Source organism: Camelus dromedarius, chromosome 11 (assembly GCF_036321535.1).
Source record: "Camelus dromedarius isolate mCamDro1 chromosome 11, mCamDro1.pat, whole genome shotgun sequence".
NCBI classification, from domain to species: domain Eukaryota; kingdom Metazoa; phylum Chordata; class Mammalia; order Artiodactyla; family Camelidae; genus Camelus; species Camelus dromedarius.
This window is the reverse complement of record NC_087446.1, coordinates 7,469,126-7,478,776: the sequence shown is the minus strand read 5'-3', so window position 1 is coordinate 7,478,776 and position 9,651 is coordinate 7,469,126. Positions and strand designations below refer to the sequence as shown.

The 9,651-nt window shown below is 47.4% G+C and overlaps 1 protein-coding gene across 5 annotated transcripts in view; it reads left to right on the top strand.

Annotated features, from left to right (window-relative positions):
- The first annotated feature begins 4,244 nt into the window (after positions 1-4,244).
- TNRC6B (trinucleotide repeat containing adaptor 6B) overlaps positions 4,245-9,651 on the top strand; it is a 224,700-nt gene continuing 219,293 nt past the window's right edge. Inside the window, exon 1 of one of the 5 annotated variants that reach the window (XM_064491424.1) lies at positions 4,245-4,485. The gene's annotated coding sequence lies outside the window, so the exon portion shown is untranslated. Of the gene's footprint in view, positions 4,486-4,525; positions 4,622-9,651 lie in introns of those variants that run through there. The other 4 variants (XM_031463315.2, XM_031463311.2, XM_064491425.1 and 1 more) reach the window with 4 other exon arrangements.

Genomic DNA, 9,651 nt, shown 5'->3' with positions numbered 1-9,651 from the left:
CTGTGCGGTCATTGACTGTGGTGAACTAGGGGAAGTTAGTCAGCCCTTCAGTGCCTCAGTTTCTCTACCTGGAAAATGGGCATAACCATGGTCATTGTGAAGATTAACTGCTATGATTCACGTAAAGCCCTCAGTACCATGTCTGACACACAGCGAGTGTTCACAAAAAGGGCAGCTGTTACTAACAGCACACCTGTTTCTCCAGGGAAGCCCCAGGGCTCTAGCATGGGCCAGCACATGGGAGGGGCTGGCGTTCCTGGTGCTTCCCCAGGAACTTTTCAGGAAGTGTGGTCATAAGAAATGAGAGGTGATTTCGAGGTGGCACAGCGTCTGTCACAAGGGCTTTGTTGCACAATAAATGCTACCAGACATGTAATAAATGCTGATGATCCTGTGCTCTGTAATCAACACCCTCTAGAAAGTACCCCTCCCCCTCAGCTCTTGGCCTTGGCTGTGGCCACACCCACTGCCCAGTGAGCCATATCCACTGTCAGCGATCCCCTTGCCTTTTGGATTCGGTTTCTTTACAGGGATCTTCCCATGATTACAAGTTTGAGAACTGGAGAATGCTTTACAAACACTTCCAAATGCCTCACAGCAATTCAAGGCCAGTGCAAAGGGTAGAGGGAGTTCTCCTGTGTCACAGAAATCAGAGCTGGAGCCATTCCAGCTGGCTATGTCACCCTAGCCTCGTGGGTCACTGCAGAATTGTTCGCAGAAGTTCCCATTGCATTGGATTTTGGCCAGGCCAACGCAACGTTTTCAGGGATCACAGAACAATCTCTCAAGGGAAAAAAGAGGAAGGCCTGTTGCTTGGAATGGCTTAGAGCACTTTTGGTAGCCATCCAAGGCAGCTGAAACTCTTTCAATCTGCCTTCCCCTCCAGCGAAAAGCCAACTGTATAGAACACCACATATAGAGCTCTAAGAATAGTATAACGCTCTAAGAACACACTGCACTTGGCCTGCGTACAAGTGTGCAGGGCTTGGCGAGTCTTTTTACTCTCAAACCTGGGTGGGCTGGAACAAACACACAAAATATTCTCCCCAAGTAGCATGCAGAGGAGAAATGAGAAAGAGAGCCTAGGAGAGCACCCTAACATCTTATCCTCTGACCTGGGCTGTCTTTTCAGGGCATTGACTCTGCAGCCTGTGAGCTGTAGGGCAGTGAGCACAGCAGAGCACCTCCTCCCCCCATTCATTGACTCCACACTAGGCTGAGCAAGCCCCAAAGTCCTGTAACAGGTGGTAATCTGTCATTTGTTGCGACAGGAATTTGAAACCATCATCCTCCACAATAAATATTTGGTTGATTTACTGGCTTCCTTCCCATAAGTATAGAAAGTGAGGACGGGTTCCATCTAAGGGTGCAGCTCTGAGCTATGAGAGTTCTCCAAGTACAGACAAGACCCTAAACCACACCCCACTGTAGGAAGAAGGATTAGACATGAGCGTCTATTCCTAAAAGAGTCTGCGAAGATACTCTCCCTAATGGCGATTGGCTCTAGTAGTGGGATTTGGGAGATACTTTCTACTTTAAAACTTTCTGTATTGTTTGAAATGTTTACTCAATGTTACTTGAATGATTGGAAGAATAGCAATCTTATTTGCAAGTTATTTTCCTGTTCTCAAGTGGGCAAACACTACAGGGTTCCTGGCTTCCAGCTTTCTCCTGGGGAGGGAAAGTACAACAGGGTGGAGGGGACAGACCCCTGAAGGCCCCCAAAGATTATAAGAACAGGCTTTGGCCACTCCCAGATATTCCTATTATGCTCTCTGGCCCCAGAGAGCAGGCACTGCAGGTCACCACACATCTCCAGTCTCCTGCAGCTAATCACAATTCATCCTTTAGTTCTCCTTGTAGATGTCACTTCTTCAGGGAAGCCATCTCTGTCCCGCCAAGATTGAGTCCCATGTCCCTCCTATGTTCTTCCAAGCCGTCTGTGCCGTGATTACCTGTTTACTTGTTGGCCACCCACACTAAACCGCGGTCGCTGAAGGCAGAGGTGTTTTAGTCATCTATGCAGCCCTTGTACCTTAGGAAAGTGCTGACAAGCTCAATAAACATTTACTGAATAGTTGTTTATTGGAGGACCTTTTATAATCAGCAATTTAAGAGATACAAAGAAGCAAAAGAAACCATTTGTTTTCAAGGAACTGAAAACCGAGTTGGGGAGACAGATGTGTCCAGCAATTAACTAAAACCAAGCACTAGTTTAAGGGTTAAAATAGAGTTACAAACAACCAACTATGAAGATAAGGAAGGTTTTGGACCCTGGACATTTCTCATTCGTTTTGTTTCCTAGTTCAGAATCCCCATATTGGAATGCTACTATGGGGTATGTGCACCTGGTTACAAGGATTCAGCTTAGGATCTTTCATAGAATTTGATTCATGATTTTTCTTTTGTCTTTCTGCTGGCAGTTGCCCTAGGAGTACCTGCCATTTAGTCTTAATTGATGTCTGTGAAATACTTGTCCTCCTCTGCTGAAAGGCTATAAGTGTTGAGCATTATTACTGTGTTACAGTGGTTGCTTTATTATTAAAGCATTGCCAGTGAGGTTACACAACAGCTTGGATCAGGAGGCGAAACAAGGGTGGTGATCCCACTGAAGCTACAGGGGATGGGGATTTGGGATGGTAAAATGTTAATTATCTCAGATGGAATGCGGGCTAGAGTCCAGCACTGTGCTCCTAGAGATCATTTCAGTCCCAGAGGTTGGAGCTGGCTCTCTAGCAGTGGGTCCTAAACACCCTGTCCTCCCCTGGCTGGAATGTTGCATTCACTTCGCTGAAAGCTGCCACAGAGAAAGAATCCAATGGCCACAAGCCAGGAGCACACGTTCTGCACAGCATCAGGGGCTACTCTGGAAGCTTTCCAAGTACTGAAGGGCTGTTCTATTTGCATGCAGTAAATTATTTATTTCTAAAGCAATTTTTTTTTCTTTATCTCTCTTAAGACTTTTTCTCGTTTCCAGACCTTTGAGGGCTCTCTTCAAAAAGTGAGCTGGGGATGGATGGAGGGGGGTGATGGGGAGGCAGGCTTCAAACAGAAAGCTGGTAAAAGTGTCCATTTACTTATAAGGCTGAGAAAATGAACATAGAGGTAGATGGGCTTCTGGTCAGGAAACATGACTGTTTAGAGTGGGTAGTAATGGGTGCTGGAGAGGATGCGGTGGAGGCAGTGACAACCTATCCATAGCTTTAGTCCCCAACAATGTCACCTCCAAAACCTATTGAGGAACTAGGTTCTGAATGAAACGTTTTTGAGGTGTTGGGTTGGCTGATGGGTACAATTCTAGGCTAAGGGAAAGGCACTAAAGTACAGTGAGAAGAGCGAAGGCTGGAGTCAGACAGACCTGGGACCAAATGCCCGTCTATCAACTACTTTCTATTTAGGTGACCTTGGGCAAATTTCCTAACCTCTCTGGGATCTTAATTCCCTATCTGTAAAATCCAGAGAATGTAAAACTCACAGGTTTAACCAGATAGTCCCTGTAAAGAGCTCTGCACAGGAGCTGGCACAAAGTAGGCTTGCAATGAAAGGTAGCCGTTACTACCTTACTACTACAGGCCGAAAGACCAGATCCGACCCAACCTCCCTAGCAAACAATTAACCCTAGCACAGCGAATCCAGATCTAACTGACGCGTCTATTTGCCCAATAAGGTACCAGGAAAGAACTCAGTGGCGACAAACCAATGGCATTAGCCCTTGTTGTTGGACGAGCTTTCTTGCCGTTCCTCCAATAGTTTGAAGATTTGACTAGAGAGTGACATCCTGACAGCCCAATGACGCACAACCAGCCCACACTCAGCACTTCGGAGGGGATAAATCAAGGAGTTGGGACGTATAGATTCCGTTATTAGGCAGTACTGGATGGAGAGAGGAGCTTAGGGGAAACAGCGCGAGAGCGAGGCACTAATGAGCTAAAAAAAGAAAAAAGACGATGGTTGCGCCAAACGAGCTCGGCCGCCATCATGCTCTAGTTTCCCCTTCGCCTCTCCCGGTCCGCGACCGAGGAAGCGGCCTCTGGGATGCTGAGGGGGTGTGTCCCCGAATGATTGGCGCAGGCAGCTCAGCCAATGCTAGCTCGTCAAACGGGACGCACTTAACCAATGAGGGGCGACGGCAGCGGCGAGGAATTGGAGGGGCGGAACAGCAGCTTGACGGCCACAAAAGCCAGCCAGTGAGAGCCGGCAGCATCCTCCCCGCGGCCAATGGAGTGGGGCCCTGGGCGGGCCCCCGAGTGTTTGTGTTGTGGTTTTGGGGGAGGGAGGCGGAGGGGAAAGTTTGTTTATTTTGTTTTTAGTTTCTGGGGTCCCCGTGTTTCTCTGAGGTGAAGCGGGAGGGAGTGACCCCCCAGGCGCCCCTCAGTCTCTCTACTACGTCGCCTCCATAGCCTGCGGAGAAGCGGGGACCGCGCGCATCGCAGCGCATCGCCTCACAGCGGAACGCCGCGCACTCGGAGCCGGCACGGCTCGGCGGTGAGTGAGGACCGACGGCCACTGCCGCCCTTCCCCTCCCCCGCTCACCGCCCTGTGGGAGCTGGGCGGCGGGGTGGGCGAGGACTCCCGCGGGAGCGCGCGACGCGGGCCGGCCTGTCAAGCTGAGGCGCAGCGTGTGCGTGTCCTCGCGAGTGAGCGCGCGCGGCGGGGAGAGGGCCGGGAGGGGCGTGAGCGCGCGCAGGGCTGGCGGGGGCGGCGGCTTCGGGCGCGCGCTCTGTGGGGTTGGCGTCTGCTGGGTTTGACCCTGGGGCGAGGAGGGACGCGGGCGACGTCCGCGCGCGGGGAAGGGGCGCCCCGAATGGCAGGGCCGGGGCGGGCCGGGCGGGCGCGCGCGGCTGCGGGCGTCACGCGCCGGCAGGTGTGAGCTGGGGGAGGGCTTCCGGGTGGGCTGGTCGAGTTCGCTTCCCGTCGCTGGGGGACCTCGGGGCAGGGAAGGGTCCTGTCGCGTCGGGCCCCTGCCTGGCGGTGGCAGAGGGAGGCGTCAGGCCTCGGAGCCTCCTGGTCCCCACCTGTGTGCAGGACCTGCGTGACGGAGTGAATGCGTTCCCCTACTCAACCCAGGCCGGGGGCTCCCCACCCCACGCCTCACCCCAGAGCCCTGCGTGTGTCGCCACCTTTTGAGATTCACTTTCCACGAGGAAAGGAGGGGCAAGGGGAATATCAGCGGACGACTAGCCCAAAGTGTTTTCTGCCGTCCCCTGGACCTGCGCCCTTTGGTTTCAAACTAGCTGGTTTGCCACAGTGGGCTTAAATACACTGTAGTGACTAAAGACACCCTATAAATCTCGCCTCTTGTCTGGCGCCTTAAGGACCATCAGTTCTTTGAGGACAGAGTCTTTTACAGGCTCCTTGCTTTCCGAGGTATCTATTTGGCTGTTTTATTACTTTTTAGCGTCTATGCTAGAGATTGAGCGAGGGATAAGGTGAATTTCAAGTTGTTTTTTTTGTGAAACACTATAAGCAAAATTATACAACTAAATTGGCCAGAGATGTTTCTTCATAGTGCATAAAACGTCATTAATTGCTGCCATCCCCTCCCACCCCTCGGCAGCAGTTAGGCAAACAGAAATGAGGTATATAGGAATCTTACATCTTAGCATTTTGTCGAAGTGTAACAATAGAGACTTTCCTTCCTAGTTGTGGGGAATTTCAGTAGGATGATAGTTTACTGTTGCTTTGGAGGAGTATCTTGGCTTTGAAACTGTTTATTCTTTTGGTAGTGTTATGTAAATACCTCTTAAAAAGCAGAACTTTTAGCATGTTGGCACCTCTGCAGTGTGCAGTATCACTGTAGCTAGATAGTGGGGGAGATGTGAATTTCGTAGGTCCGTATAGTAAGGCAAGTATCCAGAACACAAACTGGCTTGTTCCACTTGGGACGCTTGGATGGTAATAACGATGCCTTTATAGTTTCTTAGTTCCTGACGATTTTTAAGTGCTTGTCGTAAACATCATTATTTGAGCAGAATAATTTCTGATAGGACTTAAGGAGAAGAAATTCCCAAGCTGATTTTATAGGGTAGCACATAAATGTCATGCCCTTGGTATGGGAAGTAATTTTTTTCTCATTCAAATGGAAGCACTTAAAAATGTTTTAAATCAGAACAATACCATTTGTTCAAATGGTAGTAATAATGTTAGCTGACCTTTTTTATGTGCTTGGCATATGCCAACCTATTTATATTTGTTACCTAATCCTTACCTCGGGCCTGTGGGGTAGGTATCATTATTGTTTTATGAATTAGAAAAAGAGCCTCCAAGAGCCCCACAGCTAGGAAGTTCGAGGGTACAGGTTTAAAGTTTCTGGTTTCAAAGCCTGTGCTTGTTCCATTTTGTCCCCCTAAATTATCCGGAGGAAGAAATGCAGAAAAGTAGAGAGGAATAGAAAAGGGAAATGCCACTGATGATTAGGTTGCCCATACCTAACTGAAGAATTTAAACTCATTCTTAGTTTATAGAAATTAAAAACATTTTTACCAGTGTTACATCTAAGCTTTGTTTTAATTTCCTCTCTATTTAATTTTCATGAAGATAAATCAAAATGCATTTAACCCAGAGGTCAAGGCTTTCAGAGCCCTTTGTGTGGATCTCCACTGCGGTACTTTGCTACTATGATTAATCCAGGGACCAGGCGTTACTCACTTTTGTATCCAGCAGCGTGTTTGGCATATAGTAGGAGCACAGTAAATATCAGTTGACTAAGGAGCAGAATTAAAAATGTAATGACTTTGGGCTCGTTTTAGCAGTTTTAACAGGACAAAAAGAAAATGAATAGCTCATGTGCAAAAGGCATGATCTCAAGACTACTTAAATGGAGTAATTTATAGTCTTGGAAGTTTGGCTCTGCTAGTTAGCTAAATCTCCCAATTCTCCTTATTTGTTTGAGCTCCTGTGTGGTTCTGTTCTTCTTTCACCTCCAAAGTTCTAACAGAGGAGGCTATACTGACTGTTTCCCTTCACTACTTAGTTACTCTTTGAACCTTTGCAGCCTGTCTTCCAACCTCACCAACACACACTGAGGCTTTTTCCAAGGTTGCCAATTACCTAATGGTTAATTTCCCAGATATACTTTCAGGCTTTATCCTGTTCTGTTTGGTCTCCCTGTAGCTGTCAGTTCTTTTGACCACTCCCATCCCTTAAAATTTTTATAATTTTTAAAATAACATATAGTGATATTGACTTACAGTGTGTGTACTTTTCTGTGAATGTTAACCCATGTGACCACCACCACAATCAGAGTACAGAACAGTTCCATCACCCTCAAAAGTTTCCCCCATACTTTATCCCTTTTGATAGCCCTTTCTCCTGACTTCTGTCCCAGAGAGAAACAAACACTAAGGATCAGACTCAGGCTCCTTTTGTTGCCCCCCCCGCCCCCGCCCTTCTCCTCCTTGAAAATGTTACCTACTTTTGGGACTTTATCTGTCTTCTAACCTAAGTGTCCATGGCTGATCTCTATTCTGTTCTCTAAATTAACATCCATATTTACCCACTGGAATTCTTCCCTGGTCCTTCATGCTCAGTATGTTTAAAGTTGTGCCTCACTTTGCCTCTCAGCTAATGCCTCCCAAACCAGCTCTTCCATCTGATTTTTCTGTATTTTTCGGTGGTGCCATCTTTCTTCCAACCTTGCAACCCTGGAACACTTGGAGGGCCTTATATTACACTCTGTTATCCCAGACCTGGTATCCTGCTACTCAGCTCCAAATACTGGCTCCTGCCTCTTGGCTGCCAAGCCGGCTTCTATTCAGTAGGCTTAGTGGAGCACAGGTAGTTGGACCACTTCCCTGGTCAAAACCCCTCATGCCTTCCCACTGCGCTCAGACCCGTTTGGGATTTTATTTTTCATTCTGTGAGGCTCTGCAAGATTTAGCCTCTGCCTGCCTCTCCAGCCTTCTCTCACCTTTTTATGGCCCACCCCCCACCCCTTCCCGACGTTCAGACTGCACAGTCTCCCTTTCAGTTCTTTGAACTACCCAAGCCTTTTCCAGCCTTAAGGTTTTTGACCATACCACTCATCTGGTGTGGGCTGTTCTTCCCCCGTAGTCTTCACTCACCTGACTTCAGGGTTCAAATTAAATTGTCACTTCTTCAGAGGGGCTTTCCTTTATGACCTCGTCTGCTACTTCCATCCACCCTCAGTTAGGCCTCTCAGAGCTCCTGTTCTTTTTTCAGAGCTTTCACCACAATTTGTGATTCAGAACCGTGTCTTTTTTGCTTCCCAAACGTCCAAAGCCGAGCCAAGTAAGAGGCATACAGTAAACTCTGGGTGAGTATTTGTTGGCTGTTTGTGAGTCTAGGCTTTTGCTTTTATAATTTATTGCTATTTTGTAGTTTCTGGTGGCCTTGCTTTCTACCTTCTACCTTCTCTGGGACTTGATTCCACTGGTGGAGGTCTTTCCACATGGAGATCGATCTGAAATTGCTAAGGAAGACACGGATCCGGTCTTGATCCTCTGCCTGGAGCCCTTACCAGCGAGCCAGGTCTAACCTAGTCCTAAACCGTGGCTGGCCTTGCCAGTCCGCTGAGCAGTGCACCTTAGTTATCTGGGCTCACGTCAGTGCTTGCAGCTGTTACTCTTCCCTCACCTCCCCCTGGCTCTTGATTTCCTCCTCCTCTCTACACCCAGCCTGGGACTTCCAAAGACCTTGTATACTTTCCAGCTGAGCCTGCTCACCCTTTGACATTTGCCAGCCTTTTGACATTGACTAGGGCATCTGGTATCTTGATCCTACGGATTGCCCCCACACTGGTCTTCCGGAAACAGTGCTTTGTTTATGTTTCCTGCCCCCTCCCCAAGTGTACCACAAGCACTTAAGTTTGAAAACCTTCAGTTGTGTTTCATTGCTTCGAGGGATTAAACTCTTTAGCTTGTTACTTAAAGCTCTCTGGACTAGCACTGTGCAGCAGAAAGAGAATGCAAGCCACAGATGTGAGCCACATATGTAATTTAAAATTTTCTAGTAACCACATTAAGAAGGTAGAAAGGGTGAAATTGATTTTCATAACACTTTAATTACTTCAGTATATCCAAAATATTATGTAAACATGTAATCGGTAAAAAAAAAAAATGACATGCTTGACATTTTTTTCATGTGAAACTCTGAAACCTAGAATGTATTTTTTACTTAATACATGTCAATTCAGACTAAGCACATTTCCAGTGCTCAGTAGCTCCATGTGGCTAGTGGCTACCACGTGGGGCAGCACAGCTCTAAAACCGTGTCCTCAGTATCGTTGGAGCGTTATACCTGGGTAATTAGCCACCACTGGCCTTTTGGTAACTCTGTTCCCCTTCCCTAGAACCAGCTCCTTATCCAAATATGCTAACCTACCTTGCTGAGACACCTAAGACCATCCCTAAACTTCAGTTCTTACTATCTCCTCTGAGTCACTTTAACATTAATTTTTGTATGTCATTGTTTTTCCATATAGCAATTACTTATAATATTTATCAGTTTGTATTATAATCAGCGGTAATGTTAAAGTATTTAACAACTGATCAGGTATGGGAATAGGTGCCTGATGAATTAGAACCGATGACAACTGAACCTGTGTTCTCATCTCTGTGTGTGCTGAATTACAGCTCTGATTGTCCTGGGTTGTGTATTGTTGGCTTCCTCTGAAAGACTGAATTCCCTGAA